The 26352-nt window shown below is 49.8% G+C and overlaps 1 protein-coding gene across 6 annotated transcripts in view; it reads left to right on the top strand.

Moving 5' to 3' along the window:
* LOC144784508 (uncharacterized) overlaps positions 1-26352 on the top strand; it is a 416096-nt gene that overhangs the window by 12790 nt on the left and 376954 nt on the right. For 2 of the 6 annotated variants that reach the window (XR_013601666.1, XR_013601664.1), the window contains exon 1: positions 14917-14931. The exons of the other annotated variants lie outside the window; for them this stretch is intronic. The gene's annotated coding sequence lies outside the window, so the exon portion shown is untranslated. Of the gene's footprint in view, positions 1-14916; positions 14932-26352 lie in introns of those variants that run through there. 6 annotated transcript variants of the gene reach the window in all.

The raw sequence follows: 26352 nt of genomic DNA, 5'->3' as shown, positions 1-26352 counted from the left end.
GCAAGTATTACAACGCAAACCTTTACAACTCATAGCGCTTTGGGGTGCTGGATAGTGAATAGTTTAATTTACTATTCCAACTCCAGTCCCCGTGGACACTAGGAAAGGTGTTGGATAGTAAATTAAACTTATTCCCTATCCTAGAGCGCCCCCCAGCGCAATGCGTTGTAATGGTTTGCGTTGTAAAAGTTGCGATGTAAAAGCACTGCGTGGTAAAAGTTGCGTCGTAAAGGATGTTTCCCCTCAATTGCCATGCATTTATGGGAGCGATCCTACCCACGTCTCTCTGTCCCACCTCTACACTAAGCCAGATCGGTGAGTGATCAGAGATCCCCTTACCCAGATGTTGCACCTCTCTGACCCCTGCCACTTGTGACGTCGGCGCCAAGACATAATCTATCCTTGAGAGGGAGTGGTGTGGGTATAATGTTTCTCCTGGATTCCTCAGTCTCCACCCGTCTGCCAGCCTAGTGGTTTCTACGAAGTCCCATAACCACCGCCGAGACGGTGGCAGAATTTGGGCGGGGAGCCTATCTACTTCGCCATTCATCACATCATTAAAGTCTCCCCCCACAATCAACTTCCCAATGGGCAAAGTTAAAAAATTCTAAAAACAGGTCACAAAAGGTTTCAGCCTGCAGGGCCGGTGGAACATATACAGACAAAAAGGTAACTTTCCTCCCCTCCCACAACCCCTAAATGCCAATGTATCTGCTGCGGTTATCCGCCCATGTGGCCTGAATGGTCAGTGGGAATGAATTTCTCACTAAGATCCCCACCCCCCTGGAACCCGAGGTAAATCCAGCATGTGCCACTAGCCTGTACCCCCCGTGCAGTGCCATACAACGATTACCCACCAGATGTGTCTCCTGTAACAACACTATATCCGGAGCGTGTCTCCTAATCAGCTGGTTAACCATTCCCCTTTTTATCTTGTCTCCTAGCCCATTCACATTCCAACTGAGCGTGGCAATCCCCAACCCCTGTCTACCAGAAGACATTAAGATGGTACATCATATCTAAGTCGCCTGATGCATAAAAGAAACAAATGAAACAAACTTCTAATAATGTTGCACATATTATAATGTCAACTGTAAAGAAACCTTGGATTCTCAAACCCCCCGCAACTCTCACTCCTCCACCCCCCACCCCGCCTGTAGCTTACGCTCATCCCCAACTAGCAGTGTGCCTGTCGCCCCGACCTACTCCACAACTAACTAAAAGTAGAAAATGGAGGAGGGCCCCAGGACAAGCCCCCCCCCTACACCGCCTCTGCATGGATCAATCCCCCAAAGCATCATTACCAACTTAGCGGTATCTGGGAAGTATTGCTTGCCCACCCCGCTTCCCGTGTATAGCACTCCACAGTTTAGGCCCGCTCATTCCCTGTGGTCAGTTATTTATTGATCGTCCGCCTCTCCTCTATTTTGGCTCTCAGTCTCCGCTGCATGTGTTCTGTCCAACCAGTCCGCCACCACTTCAGGATTGTAAAAAAACCAGGCCTTCCCGTTATACTCCACTCGAAGAAGGGCTGGGAACATCATGGCGTATTTCATGCCCTTATCACGCAAGCTCCTCTTCACCGACAAGAACCCCTGTCACAGTTTTTGCACCGTTTGAGTGAAATCTGGGAAGAAAGAAAGGGTTGTGTTTTCAGATTTCAATGGGGGCCCTAATCGAGCCGCCTGCAATATCACATCCCTGTCTCGAAAGTTCAGGACCCTTGCAATCACAGGATGGGGAGGCGCCCCAGGCCTGCCCCCCTGAACCCTATGCGCTCATTCAACTGTAAAAAATTTACTGAGACCTTTAGGTTTGAGGTGGTTAAGCACAATATTTTCAACAAACAGGTCAGGCGTTTGACCCTCTACCTTCTCGGGCACCCCTAAGATGCGAACGTTGTTACGCCGTTCCTAAAATCATCCAACTTCCGATCTGTGAGTACTCTTGAGGCCTTAAGGTCCCGCATTTCCTGTTGCAACAGATTCACATCATCTATGAGGCTAGCCGTCTTGACCTCCAGCGACTTCACCTTCTCACTTGCCTTAGCGAGATCCGCTCTTATCAGCCCCACTTCGATTGCGACGGTGTCGATCTTATTATCCAGGGCCTCCATCTTCTGACCCAGAGACGTTTGGACACCAGTAATGGCCACCATGAGATCCGTCAATGTTGGCTCTACCAAAGGAGTGTCTGCCTCCCCTCCCACGTGCGCCCGTTTCGACTCCGCCGGGGACCCCCTAGGCAGGGTGTAGCGATATAATTTATTGGATTGAACATTCCTGGCCCCTTTGGAGGTTCGAGGCAGGGCTTTGTCCTGATCTGTTTTCGTCGCCATGTTGCCGCTCACGCCCTTGTCACACCACTCCACTACTCAATGGCGGCCTTCTCCACACTCACCCCACGAATCTCCACCGGGCCTCACCTCACCTCCCAGTCCGCTACACATCCAACAAGCTGCACAGCTTTAGGGAAAAATGACCACCGACTTGGGGTTACAGCATCGCCTCTGAAGTTCACCCCCCAGACTCAACAACTGGTCGGCTCAGACTCGGTCGCCCACCATGCAAGCCAACTGCTCCGCAGCGCAGAGTCTCCGACAGGCTCTACCCCGGAGCTCACCGTTGTTTCGGCCAGCGTACAGGAGTATCCGTCTGGTGCCTCCTCCCACTCCCAAGCATCGCCCCAGCAATTCTCTGTGCCTCCCTATCCAGCCACCCCCTTCCACTCACAGGTTTGCCTCAGATGGGGAGCGCCTCCCAGGCCCCCCCCGCGCAACCAGTCGCAACACGCTGTGCCTCCGGCAGGGTAATGGACCTCCTGCACGATGGCCCGACAAACGCCCCACCCCGTGTGGCCCCCAACACCGCTCACAGCTCCTGGAGACTCCCCACAGGGAGAGACACCCACCGCCACCCTCTCCGGAAGCGCCTCTCTCGCGATTTTCAGGGCGGGTGAAGTGGCACTCAGGGCTCCTATTTCTCGTGCCGACCTCCGGGGCTGCACCCCCAACGGCCGATCTCGCTGTCGTTACCGAGGCGCTCCAAGCTACGCGCCAGTCGGGATAGTGCCACAGTCCTTAACTCATTTGCAACGATCTTTTGGGGCTGGTGTGTACTTTTGTGGTCCCATGCGCTGTATTCCTGCTCAGGAAGGCATGTCCTCTTGGGCTCAGGCCCCCCCGCCTCCACGCCGTTGTAATATATTTTATTTCCGGCTCGCAGTCTCTCAGCCATGTTTTCCCAAAATGATCGGGGCGGACCAGGACCTCCCAGTCTTCCGCGCCCGATGTTGACGCACTCTCGGCCAGCCAACAAAGCACCTGAGGCCCCGGCTTGGCTGCCGGACCAGTCCCCAAACCGTCCGGCGACGTAACTTCGCCGCCGGACCTCAGAGGGCGAACTCCGGCAGGGGGTCGCTTCTATTCCCACACACAGGAGTGGGGCTCAGCAACAGGATATGCGGCAGGATGTCGAAGAGGGAGATCGGCGGAGCTGACTCCCTAAGCGGCCATCCTGGTTGCCAGCTAGGCTCCACCTCTGTTTTAGAAGTTTTAAAGATATCCATAGAGTACGAGGCTCTATTAAATATGGTTGTCTTTTGTGTGTGGGAATCATAATTTTGGGAATAGGTATCTTATGGCCTAAAAGTGTATTTAAAGGTATGTGGGTGTCATTTCATTGATGGTTGTCTATGTTCTTTGTGGGTGTGTGGAGTGTGAATTCATGTCTGGTGTGCATGGGTAGTATCCATGACATGAGGGCTTTTACCATCTGCCATTGACAAATTTTAATGGTACATGGTCACACACTTTGGACTGCTCTTAACTGGAGAATTTGCTTGCAAATCCTTATCGTTATTTCATAATATTTTTGTCTGTCTCACAATAGAAATACTATGCTGGACCTTACACAGTATGTTAGCAAGGCCAACATTCTTTTGGAGCTTATTTCCTTTCTGTGATGGATCTTTCATTTGGTGGTAGATAGTGATAATGTATGATAATGTGTGGGTGTATCTCTGAGCTCTATTCCTCCCTATCTCTGTCACTTTGTCCTGCTCTCTCTCGCTCTCTCTGCTTCTCTCTTGTCCCATCTCTTATTTCTTTCTCACTCTCTCCGACTCTTACTTACTCGCCTACTTAATTTTCCACTCTTTTTAGAGAAAATATATTTGTTTGCATTTTTCTTTATTTCAGCAAAAGTAAGGCATATATATTTTCAAGCAGTTGGAGCAATGTAATCGTAACAAAATCGTTCAGAGGCACTTGCAGCATTGATACATAGTCTAGTGATGCATATTTCTCAAATACCCAATGTCTCAGTCCCACCCTTCCGCAGAATTCTGTCATATGGTTGGAGTAATTTCTTGCGAGGCCCCCTCCGGGAGTCCATAATATTGTATCCATGGGCTCCAAATTTGTAAACTTTTTGGGACCTCCACGGGCTATATGTATTTTTTTTCCCTGACATATACATATCCATCCCTCTTTTCCATCCGCATATAGTGGGCTGCTGCACCATCCCCCATTTGCGTGCCAAATCTCGCTTGGCGACCACCAGACTCAGGTTAACTAATGTTAACTTTGTCCGGGAGAGATCAACTTCTGTGTGTATGCCTAGCAGCACAAATTTGGGGTCCATGGGTATCTTGTCTCCTAATATATCCTCTAATTCTTCCAATATTACTCCCCACCAACCCCGTATCTCCTTACACTCCCATACCCTGTGAATTTATGTGTCTAGCCCATAGTTTAATCCAAGGCAGCTAGGTGTGTTGGCACTCCCTATTTTGCGCAGACAGGATCTGTCATAGAACCTATGTAAAATTTTAAACTGGATGAGACGGAGTCGTGACTTAATGGGCACTTCTCGTGGGTGCATCAATGCAATCTTCCAATCGAGGTCATCCAAGGCTCCCAGTTCCAGTTCTCACTTTGCCCTTGGTTTCAGGGGGTGTCTGGTTTGTTATTTATTAAGGTCCGGTACGTCCAAGAGACCGCCTTCATACTAATTTCTCCCATAAGGAGTCTACCCTCTAGCGGGGCATATTCAGCTAGTCCCTCCATGTTGATTCGCTGCGCCCCCCCCCATGTGTTGGCTAACTGCATATATGGTGCAAGTCATACTCTTTTTGGAGATGGGAAAAGGTGGTGAGTTCTTTGCAGTCTAGTATGTCTTTAATTTTAGAAATACCCAACAAGTCCCACTTAAATCCTTTCAATTTTACAAATTCTTTGAGTCTCCCTCCCACCCAGAGTGGGGTCTCTCTTGTAATTCGGTTGCTAAACTTCAATTACCTTTCTTCTTTTTTGCAGGCAGTTATCACCACCTGTGTGGCTGCTAATAGGTTTGTGACTCCCTTCTCTTCATGTAGGTAGTGCGTGTGTCTGCGCGCCTCAAATTGTGAATGTTCCAATGTGTATGTGGGGTGGTTTCCTGGCATATGTTCCCAGTCATTGAGTATGATTAAATGGGCCGCCCAATAATGTGCCCTGATGTCTGGCAGTGAGATGCCCCAGTTGTATTGGTTTTGTTGCAGTGTGGCAAGTGCCACTCTGGGGGGCCTACCATCCCAGAGGAATGTCCGCAGCACCTCATATATCTTAACAAAAACCTCTTCTGGGAATGGGTAGTATGTGTTCTGGAGTGTATACAGGAATTTTGGCAGTGTTTTCATTTTGTATAGTGCCGCTTTCCCAAGTAGTGTCAGGGGCAGTGTTTTCCATCTTTCTATGTCAGTGTTAAATTCTGCGAGGACTCTATATAGGTTTCGGTTTAGAGCATCCTTTCTATTTGTGGAGACTTATATGCCCAGGTATTTTATCCCTTTTTCTATTTTGAGCTGCCTCATGGACTCATGGATTCGAAGCCCTGGTTTGCTAGGTAGAGGCAGGATTTCTCCCAATTAATGCTATATCCCGCATGCTCCCCATAGCTCTCAAAGGTGTCTAAAATACTTGAGAGCGTTACCCTGGGATTTGTGACGTAGAGAAGGATATCATCTGCATATAGGGATATGCGTTCCTCCGTGGTCCCGTTTCCATGTCCCCCTGAAAACCAGACATCTCCAGGTGTGTCCGAATTATGCACCCATGGGGCTCTAGCACAAGGGCAACAAGCATTTGCAATGCAATAGGTCTCGCATTAGGAAAGTTTGAGCTATTGGTCTTGTAAATGACAATTTTTTTAATTTATGTGTTGGTTTTGAAAATAGCTAAATTAATAGCGTTGTCATTTACAATGCCAATAGTTATAACTTTCGCAAATGTGACACCTATAGCATTTGTAATGCAACATGTTTTGTATTTACGTGACTTAGATGTATTGATATTACAAATACAATGGCTTTTAATTTTTCAAAATAATTAATACTTAAATAAAAGTGATTGTAATTTATAATGGCAATAGCTTAAACTTTTGTAAATAACTTTTGTGAAGATTATGTTCAGTGTATTTTATTGTGACGAAAATCCAAGAACAGAAGTGAAATATTAACATCTTTTTGTGAGATTTGTAATAAAGCTTGATACATTGAGAGAACATATTTGAACCAGTTGTTGAATGGCTGTACATATTGATGCTGTGATGGCGCGGAGGGTGAACAACCTTTACAACGCAACTTTTACCACGCAGTGCCTTTACGACGCAACTTTTACAACGCAAACCATTACAACGCATTGCGCTGGGGGGCGCTCTAGGATAGGGAATAGGTTTAATGTACTATCCAACACTTTCCCTACTATCCACGGGGACTGGAGTTGAAATAGTAAATTAAACTATTCACTATCCAGCGCCCAAAAGCATTATGCGTTGTAAAGGTATTCGTTGTAAATACCGCGTTGTAAAGGCATGCGATGTAAAAGCATGCGTTGTAATGTCATACATCCGGCGCGGAGTGATGTTGTGGTGGCGACGAGTGATGCTGTGGCGTTCAGTGATGCTGTGGTAGCGCATAGCGATGTGGTGCCCCTGAGTGATGCTGTGGGGGCCCTGAGTGATGCTGTGGAGGCCCTGAGTGATGCTGTGGAGGCCCTGAGTGATGCTGTGGAGGCCCTGAGTGATGCTGTGGAGGCCCTGAGTGATGCTGTGGAGGCCCTGAGTGATGCTGTGGAGGCCCTGAGTGATGCTGTGGAGGCCCTGAGTGATGCTGTGGAGGCCCTGAGTGATGCTGTGGAGGCCCTGAGTGATGCTGTGGAGGCCCTGAGTGATGCTGTGGAGGCCCTGAGTGATGCTGTGGAGGCCCTGAGTGATGCTGTGGAGGCCCTGAGTGATGCTGTGGAGGCCCTGAGTGGTGCTGTGGAGGCCCTGAGTGATGCTGTGGAGGCCCATAATGATGCTGTGGTGGCGCATAATGATGCTGTGGTGGCGCATAATGATGCTGTGGTGGCGCATAATGATGCTGTGGTGGCGCATAATGATGCTGTGGTGGCGCATAATGATGCTGTGGTGGCGCATAATGATGCTGTGGTAGCGCATAGTGATGCTGTAGTGTTCCAGAGTGATGCTGTAGTGTTCCTGAGTGATGCTGTGCAGGGCTCGAAAAATCCCAAAAATGGTACTAGTCCTGCAGGACTAGTACCTTAAAATATGTCCTCGACCTAACTGCAACCTACTTGACCTCCATCTCTGAAAGTGGAGCAAATGTGACAAGATAACAAGATTTAAAGGCATCTGTATTGCTCATTAACTTTGTGAGCAATAAAAATGCCTTTAAATCTTATCTTGTCACATTTGCTCTGTTTTCACAGACCGAGGAAAAAAGTTGGTTTGTTTTCCTACTCGCCAGAAAGGGCGAGTAGGACCTAAAAACAGCTCGACCATGTTAAATTTAGCTCGACTATGCGAGCGGTCGAGTGGAATTTTCGAGCCCTGCTGTGGTGGTGCTGAGTGATGCTGTGGTGGTGCTGAGTGATGCTGTGGTAGTGCTGAGTGATGCTGTGGTGGTGCTGAGTGATGCTGTGGTGGTGCTGAGTGATGCTGTGGTGGTGCTGAGTGGTGCTGAGTGGTGCTGAGTGGTGCTGTGGTGGTGCTGTAGTGGTGCTGTGGTGGTGCTGAGTGGTGCTGTGGTGGTGCTGTGGTGGTGCTGTGGTGGTGCTGAGTGGTGCTGAGTGGTGCTGTGGTGGTGCTGTGGTGGTGCTGAGTGGTGCTGAGTGGTGCTGGGTGGTGCTGTGGTGGTGCTGTGGTGGTGCTGTGGTGGTGCTGAGTGGTGCTGTGGTGGTGCTGAGTGGTGCTGTGGTGGTGCTGAGTGGTGCTGTGGTGGTGCTGAGTGGTGCTGTGGTGGTGCTGAGTGGTGCTGTGGTGGTGCTGAGTGGTGCTGAGGTGGTGCTGTGGTGGTGCTGAGTGGTGCTGTGGTGGTGCTGAGTGGTGCTGTGGTGGTGCTGAGTGGTGCTGTGGTGGTGCTGAGTGGTGCTGTGGTGGTGCTGAGTGGTGCTGTGGTGGTGCGCTGAGTGGTGCTGTGGTTGCGCTGAGTGGTGCTGTGGTTTTGTTGAGTGGTGCTGTGGTGGTGCTGTGGTGGTGCTGTGGTGGTGCTGAGTGGTGCTGTGGTGGTGCTGAGTGGTGCTGTGGTGGTGCTGAGTGATGCTGTGGTGGTGCTGAGTGGTGCTGTGGTGGTGCTGAGTGGTGCTGTGGTGGTGCTGCAAATAAAGAGCCATCTTGCTGTGCTTCCCCATTACATGCACAGAGAGACACACCTGCCAAATCTTAAGAAAAGATGCATTATGGAAAGAGATCACTGCCCATCACAGTGGTGAAGTTGATATACAGAACCCTGTGGTTCCAATTTCCAGTGGCCTCGGCTTAGCTCTTTTGATGTTGGGGCCTGTGGAGAGAGTGTGTTTGGACAGCCATGGGGCGGAGTCGCCAGGCCTTTAAATATGCCGGAGAACACAGACCACCACAGAGCACCGCACAGGGGTCCTTAGATCAGAATTACAGAGGCGCTGTCATTAAAGGAAACCCGCATCTAGGAATGCCATATATCGCCCGAAGGGAGGAACCACGGAGGAAGTTTATGGAAAGAGCACATTCCCTCGGTCTTTCAAACGTCAAAAAAATAATACAACTGACTGCATTGCTATCAACAGGCAGTAAATGTTACTTTCAAAGCCGACCCCGTTGTGAGCGAATTCTCTTCAAATACAGATAGTAACGGGAGAAAATGATTCCCTTTCAAGAAATAAATAGACGAAAAAGACTAAATGAATCAAAAAGAGATTACGGTGGCATTAAGTATCTGGTGGTTTGATGCTTTCCACCAATTCTGATCAGGACAAATGCGTGCTTGCATAAAAAAAAACAAGAAGTTCAAAGGGCACCCACTCTGCCAGGTTTAGTACATAACTGTTCAGTACATGCCATATGTTAGGAATCGGATGAATAAACAAGCGCAAAAGACACGCAGGATACTTAAAAGTGGCCGCGAAATGAATTGAACAGCGGCCGCGAAATGAAATTAAAAGCGGACGGGAAATGCTCTCGGCATTGCACGGGCGAGGGGCGCATTCCTTTGAAGTGTGAAGCAGAGGGCGGGGGAGCAGATCCCTTTGAAGTGAAGCTCTCGGCATTGCTGTGGCGGGGCTGCTGCAATGATGCGAGGCAGGCGGCTCGGAGAGCAAATGGAAAGCGCGTGCACGGGCACATGTACTCGCCGCAATCCGCCTGGTTTAGCTTTCGTGGATCCAACTCTATAAGTCTCGACATCTGCAATGCGCAAGCGCATTGGCAGAGGTCGAGACCTAAAAAGGAGTGGGGATAAGGGACATCCTTGTCTTGTACTGCACCCTATTGGAAATTCTTTGGAGGTTGATCCATTACCTTTACCCGAGCCATTGGTTGTTCTTAGAGGATAGTTATGCATTGTCTAAATTAGGGGCTGAATCCGAATTTCTCAGGGGTCAACATGAGGAAAGGCCAATGGATGGTGTCAAATACTTTTTCTGCATCTAGGGATAATTTTAAGTGTGGGTCTGGTCTGGCACATGCTATTTCTAACCAGTTATGTAGTCTCCGCAGATTTAGTCTGGTTTATCTCTTGGGCATAAAGCCGGAATGGTCTCCGTGGATGAGGTTGGAAATGACTGTTGTAATCCTACTTGTTAATATACGAGCTAGAATCTTTGTTTCTGTATTTAAGAGCTAAATGGGTCTATAGGAAATGCATTTCTCTGGCGGTTTGCCTTTGTTATGTAGTACCACTATTTTGGCCGTGCGGAGATCCCGCGGGAGGCTGCCTACTTTTTGCGTTTCTAGTAATAAGTTCAGAAAATGAGGGCTTAGCAAGGCCGCATTTTGTTTATATAGCTCTGATGGTAGTCCGTTAGGACACAGAGCTTTCCCGGGCTTCAGATAGCTCACGGCTTCTCTAATTTCCTCAAGCGTTATTTCTTCTAATGTTTGGGCTTCACTGTCTTCTAGCCTGGTAACCTCTATTTCGGCTAAGTATCTTTCTATTTGCGTGGTCTCTGCTAGGGCATGTTTCGCATTGAAGGTTTCATAGTAATGCGCAAAAGCAGTTGCTATCCCGCTGGGCGTTGTGTAGATTAGACCGTCCTCTTAGTCTATCTGGGTCACCCATCTACTATCTAATTCTTTCTTGGAGGGGACAGATATTCGGTACCACTTTCTCGGCCCATGCGCGCGGCACACTGGTTTGGGTGAGTGCGGGTGTCCCCTTCAGATGTATGGAAGCGCTGGTGGACCCTGCAGTATACCCTAGTGCGGGGGCGATTAAATGGTCAGGAACTCCTGTTGGGATTCCTTTATGCCCCGAACACAGATCAGCCTGCCTACTTAGAGGGCCTGAATCAAATATTGCACCCATACGCTGGCCTCCCCTGGCTCGTTGGCGGGGATTTTAATATGGGGCAAGATCCCCATCTGGACAGGTCTTTCCCCCCCCTTAGAGCTACAACAGTAATGTCCACAGCGCAAGCGTTCAGGGACTGGCTCGCGCACTGGGGGTGTGCGACCTTTGGCGAGTGCAGCACTCCACAGATAGAATATACTCCTACTATTCCTCTGTTCACAATTTGCATGTCCGCCTGGATCGCATAATAGGCACGAAGTCGCTGCTCCTACTCCTGGTCCAGACAGAATACCTAGGGCGAACACACTCTGATCACAATCCCCTCTGGTTCAAGCTTAGCTGGGAGGCTGACCGACCGCATATACCCACGTGGAGGCTGCAGCCCGCTGCGCTCGAAGACGCTGAGTTTAGATCCTTATTAGGTACGGCCATACTAGCTTATTTTGAGGCCAACGCAGAGACGGCGAGTAGCACATTGGTGGAGTGGGAGGCGCATAAAGCGGCGAACCACGGGCATTGTATGGGGGCCGCATGGAACATACGCAAAAAGCTGGCGGCCTCTTTGACGAAGCTGGAGTTGGAACTCCTCCGGTACGAGCGGGAAGGCGAGGGGGTGGGCGAGCATGCACGCACGCTTACAGACCTACGTGCTCAGCACGCAACACTTATGGAACAACTGCGCTGCCATAACTACGCGGCACATACGGCCAAGACACACGCCAGGGCGGACAGAGCCGGGCGGCTGTTAGTCTGGCTGATACAAAGGGAGGGACGCGGAGACCCTATAGGAGCGCTGCGGACGGTGGAAGGGGACATGGTATATACGCAATGGGAGATCCATTGTGCCCTGACAGATCATTATAGGTAACTGTATAAATCGCGCGGCATGGGCTCACGGCAAGCGCTAGATGCGTTCCTAGATGCAGTCACCTGGCCTGTGGTGTCTGAGGAGCACGGAGCCTTACTGAAACGCCCCGCTCACACTAGAAGTGGTGGGTGACGCAGTCGGGGAAATGGCGACCGGGAAAACCCCTGGGCCAGATGGCCTGCCTGCCGAATACAAGGCGAACCGGGAAATACTGGCGCCCCTACTCCTTCAGCTGTACAATGCCGCCATTGGCGAAGGCTCGTTCCCTCCATCCATGCGGGAAGCGTTTCTGGTCTCCCTGCCCAAGCCAGACAGGGATCATACGGCCCTAGGATCCTACTGGCCACTGGCAATGCTCAATACAGATTATAAAATTTTCGCGAACATTCTTGCGGAGCGACTTGCGACAGTGGTCCCCCACCTAGTGCATCCTGATCAGAACGGGTTCGTGCCGGCACGATCCACGTCTCTGAACCGTAGGAGATTCTTCAGGGTGGCGACGGAAGCAGCAAGGCAGTGGCCCCGGGTGGGATGCCTGATCATAGACTTGGAGAAGGCCTTTGATTGCCTGGAGTGGGGGTACTTAGCTGAGGTGCTCTTGACATACGACCTTGGTGTGGGTTTCCTACAGATGGTTCAGCTCCTCTATACGAGCCCTGTGGTCAGAGTGCAGCTAGGTCCCTACATTTCAGAGCCGGTGGCGGTGGGCCGGGGTACCCGTCAGGGTTGTTCCCTGTCCCCGCTGTTGTTCGCGTTGGCTGTGGAGCCGTTGGCGACGGCCATGAGACAGACTCTGGGGGCAGGGATACCCCTGGGAGATGCAACTCATCAGGTCACGCTCTATGCGGACGACCTGCTGGTGTTCGTCAAGGACGTGGCGTGCATCCCGGAGTGCTTGGCCAATTTGCTGGAGCAATTTGCAGTTGATTCGGGGCTCAGGGCGAACGCGGGCAAGTCCGGTCTCTACGCCTTCAATGCGGAGGTTGAAGACCCGGGGTGCTGCCTCGGCGGCACGAAAGTCCCATGGAAGGCTGACACTTTCAAGTATCTGGGTATTCAGATTTACAGGCAGCCAGCGGACCTCTTTGAAGGCAATCTGGCTAAGGCGGTGGCAGCGCTTCGGTCCCAGATACGCTTTTAGACCTCCCTTCCACTGACTACAACGGGTAGGGTGGCCCTTGCTAAAATGATCTGCTCTCCCGACTCCTGTACTACTTTGGTAACCTGCCTCTTTAGGTGCCGCCTTCCTTTTTCTCGTCGCTCCATTCAAGGCTGCGGGATTTCATCTGGGGCGGGTCCCGGCATCGGTTGTCGCTTGCAAAGCTTTCCCTGCCGACGGTAAGTGGCGGGCTGGCCGCTCCCTGTTTTGAGCATTATTACCTAGCTGCGCAGTTGCAACGGATTGCTTACTGGTTGGCGGACAGGGGTAGAGAGGACACAGCCACGGTGGAACCGCCGTACTCACTGGAGAGGGTCACTAGGCTCTTTCATCCCTTGGAGGCGCCCGTGAGGCCTGCCCCGCTGCTGCTGGCAGTAGCGTACAAATGTTATCGCAGGGCCCTCTTCCTTACCCGCAAGGTCCTTGCCTATGCGCCCGCGGTGCCTCTGGAGGCTTTTTTGGGCGAAGACGGAGTCCTAGTGCGGCCGATGTTGGAGCGCTGGAAAGAGGCAGGAATCCTGACGTTAGACCTTTACAGGGAAGGTGCGCTGGTGGCGTATCAGACCCTGGTAGAAGAAGATAGGCTTCCACCCCGGGGATTCCTGCTGCACCGCGCCATAGTGGCGAAAATGGCGGCCCGATGGGGGGGGACATGTCCTCGGAACCTACACAACACTTAACTATGCAATACTTGCACATCATGGGAAGGGGCAGACATCTGGTGCATTGGTTTGCGGGGTCGTTAAGGGTGCATACAGGGATTAGTTTGACCCCGTTAAGGGATAAATGGGAGGAGGACCTGGGCAGGCAATTGTCGGACAAGGAGTGGGAGAGGGTCCTTAAGGGTCCGGTGCGCATCCCCAGAAATCTGCGCTTCCGCCAGATACAGCTCTACGTTGTTCACATAGCCTACCTCACGCCTGCACTCATCAACAGATATTTCCAGCACGCGGATGCGTCCTGTCCCAGATACGGAGAGTTGGATGCGGGGCTCCTCCATCTTTTGTGGAGCTGCCCCAGGCTGGGCTCCTACTGGAGTGTAATCGGCGAACGGCTCCGCGAGTGTACTGGACGCATTATACCCCTTGACTGTCCGGAGTACATTTTACATCAGTTTAAGAGGCCGCCTAAAGATAAAGCGGCATCCAGATTTCTGGACTTAGGGATGGTGGTGGCTACCCGCTTGCTCACGCGGCGCTGGAAGGCGAAAAACAAATACACACAAACAAACGGGGGGAGGGGACAAGTACTCCTCTCCGGCTTACTGTCCTTTCAGCTCTTGGACGGCCTGATATTGTTCATCAATCTTCATTCTCGCTTTGCCGGGTCTGAAATACTGATTCATTCGCCATTTTATCTGAATTAGGTTCCTCGAGGAGTTAGTTTTCCACTTTTAATCTGCCTGTGATTCTCTTTTTGTCCCAGCCCCCCTCTACTTTTTTCTCTCCTTCTCTTCCTTTCTCTCTATTCTGATTATGTGTATAGCACATGTATGGTAGTAGGACTCTGTCTGTGATGGTAATCTGAGAACTGGGACCATTGTGATTAAAATTTATATCCCCGGCTTTAGTATGGTAAAATGGGCAGCATTTCCAGACCCTGAAAGTGTAATGGCTAAAGTGTGGAGTCCCATACACATTAGTGAAGAAGGATAGAGACTGGACTATGGTTAGACATTGTTTTAGTGTCTTATAAGAAAATGTCTCCTGATTAATGCTTCCTGAGCACTTGCATTTGGTGAATGGCAGGGATGAGGTGTAGTACTGCAGTTTCTGTTATTCAAGGTGAGTAAGTTCCTTGTCAGGGCTGACCTTTTAGTCTTTCCCTATTCGCTACATCAGGAAGACAGCATGCACAGAGATCTCATATTTCATTGTGCCCTTCTCCTGCTTGGGCCCTGTGTCATCTTTGGGTGTTGGTGTTGTGCTTGATTGTAAGGGTAGATGTAACACGTCATGAAAAGTTGTCTTATTTACAATCACGCTTTGTGTTATTACAGATGATTCCCAGCTAAAGCTGCTGCAGTTAGTATATTTTGACCTATAAATGCAGTGGTTCTTCTGCAGGATCAACTCTGCTGTCATGTGTCTTAAGTCGGGTATGTCCTACATTAGTCAATATCCATGGTGCATGTGTGTTTGGAACTGTTCAAAGGTGTATGTTATGTGGGTGCCTTTTGTTAATATATGATGTTGTGCATGGGTGTCTGATGGCCTGCAAAGGTGTCCGATAGTCTGCAAGAGTGCCTTTGGCATGCATGGGTGTTTGAAAGTCTGTGGGTGTCTTTGACTTGTGTAGGTGTCAGATGGTATGAATGGTTGTATATGGTTTATATGATCGACACCCATGCACACCGTGGCCTGGTATGCATAGGTGCCCAATCAGTTTATGATGTTTGATGATAAATAAAATATCAAGTGTGTGGGTGTTAGATCATGTGGAAAGAGACTCTGATACTATGTGTGTGTATATGCCTTTAAGTGTGTATTTGATCGTTTGCTGGTGTATCAGTTGTGTATAAGCATTTGGTGTGCATGGATGTCTGGTCTCCATGGGTAAGTTGTATTGTATGATATTTCTGAGCAGTGTGTGCATGTGCACCTCCAATACCCCTCCTATGAAGGCAGTTGTTAGACCTGGCCCTCTTTGCAGGGTCACCCCAAAACTTGTTGCCTTCCTCCTCCGATTTTTTGTGACTTAGTTTTTGCTGGTTTTAGGACTCTGGGCACTTTACTACTGCTAACCAGTGCTAACGTGTATGTGCTCTGTACTTGAAACATGGCAACATTGGCTTATCCACAATTGGCATATTTAATTTACTAATAAGTCCCCAATAAAGTGCACTACATGTGCCTAGGGCCTGTAAATTGAATGCTACTAGTGGACCAGCAGCACTGATTTTGCCACCCACTTGAGTAGCCTTTCAAACCTGGCTCAGGCCTGCCATTGAAGAGCCTGTGTGTGCAGTTTGGAATTGCCATGTTGACCTAGCAAGTTAATCCTTTTGCCAGCCCCAAACAGTCTTTTTTAATACATATGTCACCCCTATGTTAGGCCCTAGGCAGCTCTAAGGGCAGGTTGCAGTGTATTTAAAAAGTAGAATATGTAAATTTAAGTTTTACATGTCCTGGTAGTGAAAAATTACTACATTCGTTTTTCACTACTGCAAGGCCTATCTCTGCCACAGGTTAACAGTGGGATTACCTTATTGCATTTCATGAGTGTAATTTCCAATTGAGAATAGATAGATATTTTGAGTTTGATGTCTCTGGACCTACAATTTAAAATCACATTAAGTTGGATTTAACCGCAGCGCAAATTCCGCAGCGGTTTTAATGAGTGGACGGGTCCGCGTCGGCCAACGGACGTGCGCTGTACTACAGAGGTAGTGCTCACGACGGCCGTTGGCCGACGGGAGCACATAACGGGTTAAAGTTGCAAGTCTGAAAATGTCCCTTTTAGAAAGTTGGCAATTTCTTTCTTTACCATTCTGTGCCTTCTGCCTGTCTCTGAATACACATCTGGGGTGGGTGACCGCTGGACTTTGTGCATCCTCTTCAGACAGCCTCACACAAAGTGAGCTTAGGTGTGACTGATGGGCCATCAACATATTGATGGGTCATCCTGGACAGGATGGGAGGGAGGAGCTGACACTTGCACCTGACTGGGCTGTGTCTGTCCCCACACAGAGCTGCATACCCCCCTGCAGTGAGTCTTGAGCCAGGGCAGGGACCTTGTGCACTTCTAAGGCCTCTCTTTGAAGTCTACCTCACTTCAAAGGCACAACTGGGTATAAGTGCTAGACCTCAGACACCACCACTTCAGTACACTCTGGGCCTGAGGAGATACAGCCAAGAAGAAGGACTGCTGTGCTGCTGAAAGGACTGTCACTCTGCTGGACTTTGATGGACTCCTGCTTTGCTGTTCCTGCCCCGCTGCCTGCTGCCCTCCTTTATTTGGAGTTAGAAGGACTGGACCCGCACCGCTACATCCCCAGGTCTAAAGTGACTTCAAGGGCTTTCTGGCTTGCCTCCTGTTTTGAAGTCTCAGGAACATCAAAGACTTCCAACATTCCTGCTATAGCCTCTGGACTCTGCCAACTGTGAGTCCTGCCCTGTCAGTTGTGGCAATCCTGTCCTGGGCCCTTGGAAGTGGGCTTTCAATCTATTTGCTGCAAAAACATGCATCACCGTTGTTGCGTCGTACGAACCAATGCATCGCACCTTGATGCTGCCGCATCGCCACTGCCGCCGAGGACAAAGACATCTTATCGCCGGCTGCGCGTTTTGACGACGACGCACCGCATTCATCGTACGCTGGCGACAAATCTCTGACTGCATGAATATGAACTGACGCTTCACATACATCCAGCTGGATCGGTGACAATGCATCTTCTCCTCTGTCTGTCTGAACTAGAGTGGCAGAGTGGGCTAAATAACGGTGATGGATTAAACCCAGATCTGTTGACTGGGCGTGGGTGTTTGATTGGTTCAGATGCTTCGTCCATCACCACCTCCTTTTGTACCACTTTGTTCGCCATAGGTTGGCAGGGTATGCTCAGACGTGAGTCCCTTGCTCACTTTGCCACTGGATTCAAGCAAGCCGGGCTGAAGACGGCTGAAATGCCAGAAACCGGTCCTCGGAAGCTTGTTTCCGGTCCAGGGAAGGCATGGTTTGGCAGTTCGGGCTGGACTGTTCCCATGAGGCACAGGTCCAGACTGATTTGCATATGGCTATGTCTGAACTGGGGTGGCAGAGTGGGCTAAATAACGGTGATGGATTAAACCCAGATCTGTTGACTGGGTGTGGGTGTTTGATTGGTTCAGATGCTCCGTCCATCACCACCCACTTTTGTACCACTTTGTTCGCCATAGGTTGGCAGGGTATGCTCAGACGTGAGTCCCTTGCTCACTTTGCCACTGGATTCAAGCAAGCCGGGCTGAAGACGGCTGAAATGCCAGAAACCGGTCCTCGGAAACTTGTTTCCGGTCCAGGGAAGGCATGGCTTGGCAGTTCGGGCTGGACTGTTCCCATGAGGCACAGGGTCAGACTGATTTGCATATGGCTATGTCTGAACTGGGGTGGCAGAGTGGGCTAAATAACGGTGATGGATTAAACCCAGATCTGTTGACTGGGCATGTGTGTTTGATTGGTTCAGATGCTCCGTCCATCACCACCCCCTTTTGCACCACTTTGTTTGCCATAGGTTGGCAGGGTATGCTCAGACGTGAGTCCCTTGCTCACTTTGCCACTGGATTCAAGCAAGCCGGGCTGAAGACGGCTGAAATGCCAGAAACCGGTGCTTGGAAGCTTGTTTCCGGTCTAGGGAAGGCATGGCTTGGCAGTTCGGGCTGGACTGTTCCCATGAGGCACAGGGTCAGACTGATTTGCATATGGCTATGTCTGAACTGGGGTGGCAGAGTGGGCTAAATAACGGTGATGGATTAAACCCAGATCTGTTGACTGGGCATGGGTGTTTGATTGGTTCAGATGCTCCGTCCATCACCACCCCTGTTGACTGGGCATGGGTGTTTGATTGGTTCAGATGCTCCGTCCATCACCACCCCCTTTTGCACCACTTTGTTTGCCATAGGTTGGCAGGGTATGCTCAGACGTGAGTCCCTTGCTCACTTTGCCACTGGATTCAAGCAAGCCGGGCTGAAGACGGCTGAAATGCCAGAAACCGGTCCTTGGAAGCTTGTTTCCGGTCTAGGGAAGGCATGGCTTGGCAGTTCGGGCTGGACTGTTCCCATGAGGCACAGGGTCAGACTGATTTGCATATGGCTATGTCTGAACTGGGGTGGCAGAGTGGGCTAAATAACGGTGATGGATTAAAACCAGATCTGTTGACTGGGTATGGGTGTTTGATTGGTTCAGATGCTCCGTCCATCACCACCCCCTTTTGTACCACTTTGTTCGCCATAGGTTGGCAGGGTATGCTCAGACGTGAGTCCCTTGCTCACTTTGCCACTGGATTCAAGCAAGCCGGGCTGAAGATGGCTGAAATGCCAGAAACTGGCCCTCGGAAGCTTGTTTCCTGTCCAGGGAAGGCATGGTTTGGCAGTTCGGGCTGGACAATTCCCATGAGGCACAGGGTCAGACTGATTTGCATATGTCTGTCTGAACTGGGGTGGCAGAGTGGGCTAAATAACGGTGATGGATGAAACCCAGATCTGTTGACTGTGTGTGGGTGTTTGATTGGTTCAGATGCTCCGTCCATCACCACCCCCTTTTGTACCACTTTGTTCGCCATAGGTTGGCAGGGTATGCTCAGAAGTGAGTCCCTTGCTCACTTTGCCACTGGATTCAAGCAAGCCGGGCTGAAGACGGCTGAAATGCCACTAACCGGTCCTCGGAAGCTTGTTTCCGGTCCAGGGAAGGCATGGCTTGGCAGTTCGGGTGGACTGTTCCCATGAGGCACAGGGTCAGACTGATTTGCATATGACTATGTTTGAACTGGGGTGGCAGAGTGGACTAAATAACGGTGATGGATTAAACCCAGATCTGTTGACTGGGTGTGGGTGTTTGATTGGTTCAGATGCTCCGTCCATCACCACCCCCTTTTGTACCACTTTGTTCGCCATAGATTGGCAGGGTATGCTCAGACATGAGTCCCTTGCTCAATTTGCCACTGGATTCAAGCAAGCCGGGCTGAAGACGGCTGAAATGCCAGAAACCGATCCTCGGAAGCTTGTTTCCAGTCCAGGGAAGGCATGGCTTGGCAGTTCGGGCTGGACTGTTCCCATGAGGCACAGGGTCAGACTGATTTGCATACGGCTATGTCTGAACTGGGGTGGCAGAGTGGGCTAAATAACGGTGATGGATTAAACCAGATCTGTTGACTCGTGTTGGTGTTTGATTGGTTCAGATGCTCCGTCCATCACCACCCCCTTTTGTACCACCTTCCCTAGAGGAGGCATCGTCTTTCCGCCAGTCAGGGGGGGCACCTGATCCAAAAGCAGGCCAGCTCTTTTTTTTGCCAGTAGTAGCATCACTCCCACTAGCCATTGGACTGGCTTCGAAATATGTTTAGTATAGAACAGCAGAGCTATTAGCTGGATTCAGTCAGTAGTTTCCACTGTTTCTGTTATGGTATGGAAAATGTCTTCCCAGTAACATTGAATAGGTGGGCTGTCCCATACAAGGTAAAAGAAGCCAGTTGGGTCATATGGGCATCGAGGGCATTGTACTAGTTTTTGCTGGGTCTATTTTATGTAAGTACTGTGGCAAACAAAATATTCTGTTGTCTTAGAGCAGTTTATGCCTAAACTACATAGATATGGGTTTCATTTGGGAGCAGCAGTATTTCCATGCGTTCATGCCTATATCTTGAGCTATATCTATCTTCCATTTCTCCAAGGCTCAATAGTCTATTCTTGTGCAAGTCTCCGTGTACAAGTACAATGTGGAGACTCAGCGCCTTTGTTCTGGGTTTTGAATAAGTCTTCTGAAAGAGTTGTGTGAGCGGGTAGAACTTGGGCAGTTCCTAAAGAAAGGCAGACCATACAAATTGTGCTGCATGTCTCAGGCACATATAGTCAAAAACGATAAGTGGTGTGGTATCTCTGTCAGCGTGGAATTGGTCCAAAGTAAGGTATGCATCATCTATAAATAGTAGGACCACCTTGAGCAGAGCAGCATTGTTGAGCGTGCTTTTCACTCCTTTGTAAATTGTTGGGGGAGGCAAGGATTGGCATGGAGAGGTATGTGCGGTGTTTAAATGTTGTCATTTTGGTCCTTTGCTACCATATGCCAGATAAACCAGGTGGAGCATGGGCAGTCTATAGTCTGGACTGGCTTTGCTCACTGTCAGTCATCTTATAATGTGTAACATACGGTAACCTTGGAGCCAACCTTATCAGCACCCCTCTGACATATAATGAGTAGGTTACACCAACAATCTGACCTCTCCATCTCTTAGCCAGCTCAATCGCATTTAGGTGCATTTCCTGAATGTAGACTATATATGACTTCCCAGATACACATCCATTTGGTGTTTAATTGCTGCAACTACTCCCTTACTTTCCAGGTCAAACTGGTGTAGCTACCTGGTTCCCCAATATAAGGTACCATGTGAAGCCTGCGGAGACTGCACACGCACACACAATAGAATGAATCACTGGAAGTGGACGAGTTGTTGGAATCTGGGACTTCACCACATAGGGAGCCAAGATGGCGGCACCACATAGGGAGCCAAGATGGCGGCTGAGTGAGACCTCAGGAAACTCACCTCCACATCGCTCCGACCCTCGCATGCCACCTGAGAAATGCGCCCTGGCCCTGAGCCCTGGTATCGCTGGAACCGCTGGTATCACTGGCGGGAAGTGGATCGGGGGCCGATTGAAGAGCGAGGCGGCTCTGAAACTTACCACCGGTATCACAGCCCATGCTATAGCCTGCGCTGGGAGGCGCTAGCCCGGCTTCTGTTGACAGCGTTCCCCGGCTGGGGTAAAACAGATGAGAATAGACAGCGGTTGCGTAGCAACCACGATACAGAGCGAGACGCCAGTAACAAGGAAGCGTACACAAGGAGCGCGATGGCAGCCCGAGGGGGAGCATGGAGTAAGCTACACTCCATAGCACCAGCTCCGATGTCTGCAGCATGGCTAGAGGCGAAGGATTCAAAACTAATTACCGAGCAGCGCAATTCCGGCCCGAGTACGGGTAAGAAAAAGAACTCTCTCAATAAAAATGTTAAGCTCCCCGCAGTAAGCACAGTAAGCGCTCCGCCTGGAGTAAGGGATAAAAAACAAACTGCAATCACAAGCCTGTTTCCTGGTAAAGCAAATAGAGATTTGAATAGCGACTCAATGCGCACGGGGAAACCGGAGCAAAAACAGAAGGGGATTCTTGAGAACTCGTCTAAAAATAAGGAGGAAAGTAATGAAAGCAATGAGGCCCGAAAATCATGGGGGTCAAGCATCGAGACTACTGTTCTAATTGCAAACAATATGACTGGGAATGCACTGCAAAATGAGGAAAATGAGCAAGGGGTTATTGACAGCAGCACCCAGATGAACACAGATAAAGATGAGGAATTGAGCAATCTTAAGCCAAGCAAACTAGATCTGCAACCCCTACATCAGCAGGTAGATGGTACACAGGAAACCCCCTCAGATAACATTGAGTTGGGCTACATGTCCCTGGATCCCACTGAGAATTTTTACTCTTTGAATGAAGAGTCTGGGAACTCGGAAGGTATGCACTCACACAGTGGAAGCAACGACGATGGGTGTGATGATACCTCAACAAGTAACGGTAGTCAACAAGGTGGCCAAAAACCGCAAAGGAAATCTAAAAGGATCTCAGAGGGAAGGAAGATTAATCAGAAGATTGATACAGAGGACGAGCCTGAACTCGGATGGGACTACTCAGACACCCAACCACTCTCCTTATTAGGGGGACACGGAACAATGACTGCTGACAAGAGGTCCCAGGAAGACACAGACTGGTATAGAGCTCCAGTGCAGATGTCTGAACCCACACTAGCAATGATTTTACAATCCCTAAATGTATTCCAGAGCGAAGTCAAGTCAGAAAATCAGCTTGCTCGAGTGGCAGCGAAAAAACTACAGGGGTCAGTGCGTAAAATTGGAAAGACCTGCACGGAAATAGCCGAAAGAATGAACATGGTGGAGAATCGGACGGAAATACTGGAAGATACAGTGGACACTTTGAAAGCCCAGGTGACCTCACGAAGAAGCGCAGTGAATGATATCATGTGGAAGCTTGAAGAGGCAGAAAATCGCCAATGCTGGAATAATCTGCGGATTCTTGGTATCCCCGAGAATAGTGAAGGGAGCGATATACGTGCATTTACCATCAACCTCTTCAAAAAAGCATTCCCTGAGCTCACACATTGGGATTGGGACAAAGAAATACAGTGCGTGCACAGATTCCCGTTCTCACCTCCTAAACACCCCCGTGGTGACCAATCTTTCCATAGAGTCATCCTGATATTCTTTGGCAACTTCCTTTTAAAACAAGCAAAATACGATCTGCCGAGGCCAAACAAAAAACGGAACTGGGGAAACTTTTCATTTTTTGCTAAACCGGATTTTGCACACGCCACTGTGGAGAGACGATGGAGATTACGACAGTTGATCACACCCTTTCAGAAAGCCGGGGCCACCGCTTTTCTTCAAAACCCTGCCAAACTGAAAGTGGTATCACAGGGCCAAATGATGTTTTTTACCTCAGAAATACAGGCGGAGCAGACCCTGAAGGAAATCATTGCTGGGAAAGCGGGGACTTCAGGGAGTAGCTGATAAAGCTCTTGTTTTTTGTAGATAAGGTGGACTAGATGGACTATTGTTGCAGTAACTTAAAATTGTAGGTTGGAACTTTCTTTCCCCCTGCTGTTTCCCCTCCCCCGTTTTTTTCTCCTTTTTCTCCTTTTTCACTTTGATTGCTTCTCATTATTCACTGTAGTAGGGATTAGGGGAAACATTGGTGTGAGAAATTGGCCTGATATATGATGTTCACTAGTTCTAGTGACCACCTTGTATCAGTCCAAGCAACCCTTATGGTGATTGGTTGTAAGTCAACCTTATAGACCAGCTATCCTATTGGTAGCATGGACAAAGCAGTCGTAGGCTAAACTCTTTTGGCATGTGAAGCCAGCTGTATTACCATATGTAACCCCTTGAACACCAAGTGAAAGGACACCACACAGGAAATATATTCAAAATATATATGTATTTATTACTACAAATAGTCCCCTGAACTCTTTATGAGCACAAAAGCAAACACGTTAAAACAATTCAATTGATAAGCATACAAAAGTTGCACAAATATGGATAGGCCCGGGTGGCCTCTAAAACCATATACTAAAGAAGTGGTATAAGTACCACGAGTCGAAAGGAAGTAAGGCCTAGGGCCTTGGGAATCACTGGGGCTATGCTGTACTAACGCACGTTAGGAACTAGGAGGCCCACGGGATCTGGTTTGCAGTGCGCAAAGTTAGGAGCAAGTTACATTGAAGTCAATGGATGCGTAAAAGGTAAAAGTAGGAAGTCTTCCGGTCAGTCTAGAACTTAGCCCTTTTGAATCTGGACACTAGGAGTGTTAAACTACTCGGGGGCACCGGAGTGCCAGCGTTACCTCACCCCCAGGAAGCGGGTGCAGTGGTGCCAAAGTGCGTCGGGATTCTACAGGAGTTCAGATGTAGCCTTGGAGTGTCGATGCTGCAGGCGACCTGATGTGAAGAGTTCCGGTGGATCCAAGGGTGGATCTGAAGTGATGAAGACCTGAAAGCAGAGGGGACAATGTTCAAAGTCACTAGCCAGTGACCGGCGTGGAACCAGGAAGGAGTCAGGCGTTGTCGGGTACCAACAGGTGAAGTCGTGAAGCTTGTCACTAGCCAATGGACTAGCAACCGGATAGGCGCGTCGAGTGGAACGAAGCAGAAGGGCCCCACGTAGATCTCATGAGAGCTGGGGGGCTGGTCCTTGGTGCAAATGTAGCTCGGTGGTGGGGCTTCTCAAGACCCCAAGCACAGCGTTGAGGGTGCCTCAGGTGCTGCGCAGTCAGCTTCTCGTGGATGTTTCAAGAGGTCCGGTCCCACGTTTCGGGTCACCTCCATTCGTCTCAGCTTTGCAGGGACTGGGCTCGGGACGATTGAAGAGCGAGGCGGCTCTGAAACTTATCACCACCGGTATCACAGCCCATGCTATAGCCTGCGCTGCGCTCGGGCTCCGGCGGGAGGCGGCGGCAAAGCAGTCGTTGATCGCTGGATGGTGCCTGTGTTCACAGGGTGGCCACTCCTTGGCCACAAGGGAGATTCTTCAGTCTTCTGAGCAGCAGAACGTCGAAGGTCCAGAGTTTCTTCTTATGTAGTCGAATTTCAGGGTAATCTAAAGTCTTGGGACTCAGCTCCTACTTTTAAACCAATTCTAGGGGCTGGACTACCTACTAGGTCCCTCCTATGGGTGGGACCAGGAAGGGGGGCGGTTACACCCCCTTTCCTTTGTCCAGTTTCGTGCCAGAGCTGGGGCTGGAGTGCCCCAGCACCGGTTTGAACTGGCCTATGCACGGGGACACCATGTGTGCCCTGGGCATGTCTGATTCTATTCAGCCCTACCTAACCAGATACACAAAATCCTGTCTGGGTGGTGCTAGCACCTGCCAAGGCAGGAAACCCTTTGTCCAAGCCTCCCTCGCTGGAAGGACTCCCAGCAGCGGGAGGTCAGACTTGTGTCTGTGGTGGCAGCATCCATTTTGTGTTGCTGAGGCTCCGTTTAACTTTAACCGGGGTTCAGGTTCTGTACATGTCGTGTCCCACTAGAAGGGTGGAATGCTACCCCTGTCGCCAGAATTGGCGAGGGGGTAGTATTCCAATTCGTATGACACCTTACTCGACATGTTTTGATAATGTCAAACCAGAGTTAGCATTTAACCGCGAGGTTCATAATGCACTTAAGAGTATATGGTATGACGTTATCAGGAAACAGCTAAAGGACATTGTTCCGAAAGCTGCAGACAGGCTCAGCTCGTGCTAGAGCACCATCTCACACATAACCAAGCACTCTGCCTCCAGGATCGATAAGGCCTGCCATAGGAGTGACTTATAGGTTACTGTGTGTCCTTGTATGTGTTAGATATAGAGATACTATACCTAAAGCAAAGGGTGATTACACCACCTTGCTCCAGCTGAGTGATCAGCCAGTTGTGTCAAATAGTAAGGCCAGGGGTGGCACAATACGTGCTGCAGCCCCTGGTAGGCCTTGGATGCACCTATGCCCTGGGTACCTAGGGTACACTGTACAGGGGCTCACAAGGTGATCCATGTTCCAATTGGTAATGCACCTAAAGTGCATTGGCATACATTTAGAGAGAGAACAGCAGGCTGTGGGTCTGATTGGCAGGCCCACAGCCACATTGAGTAAAAAACCAGTGAAGCAAAAAGCAAAAATTGGGGTGACCCTAGGATAGCAGACCCTACTCTCCTACACCCCCCCCCCCCCCAAAACGCAGGGACAATAGACTAACCTTGACCAGTTGTGTCTTCTTGTTCTACGTGGAAGTACCTGGAGAGACCATCTGCATTACCATGGTCAGTCCCTGGGCGGTGCTCCACTGTAAAGTCCATCCCCTGTAGGGAAATGGACCAGCTGAGCAGTTTGGGGTTTTCACCCTTCATCTGATTTAGCCACAAGAGGGGCTTATGGTCGGTCTGAATCTTGAAATTAGTTCCAAATAAGTATGGTCTCAGCTTCTTCAGGGCCCACACCACAGCAAAGGCCTCCCTCTCAATGGCTGACCAACGTTTCTCCCTAGGGGTCAGCCTTCTGCTAATGAAAGCAATGGGCTGGTCTTGACCATCTACATTAAGTTGTGAAAGCACAGCTCCCACCCCCAACTCAGAAGCATCTGTTTGGACAATGAACTCTTTGGAGTAATCCGGACTCTTCAAGATAGGTGCAGAGCACATGGCCTTCTTCAGGTCATCAAATGCCTTTCGACAGTTTCCTGTCCACTGAACCTCTTTGGGCATCTTCTTGGATGTCAAGTCATTAAG

This window comes from Lissotriton helveticus, chromosome 10 (genome assembly GCF_964261635.1).
Source record: "Lissotriton helveticus chromosome 10, aLisHel1.1, whole genome shotgun sequence".
Lineage (NCBI taxonomy): Eukaryota > Metazoa > Chordata > Amphibia > Caudata > Salamandridae > Lissotriton > Lissotriton helveticus.
This window is presented reverse-complemented; position numbering and strand designations above follow the sequence as displayed.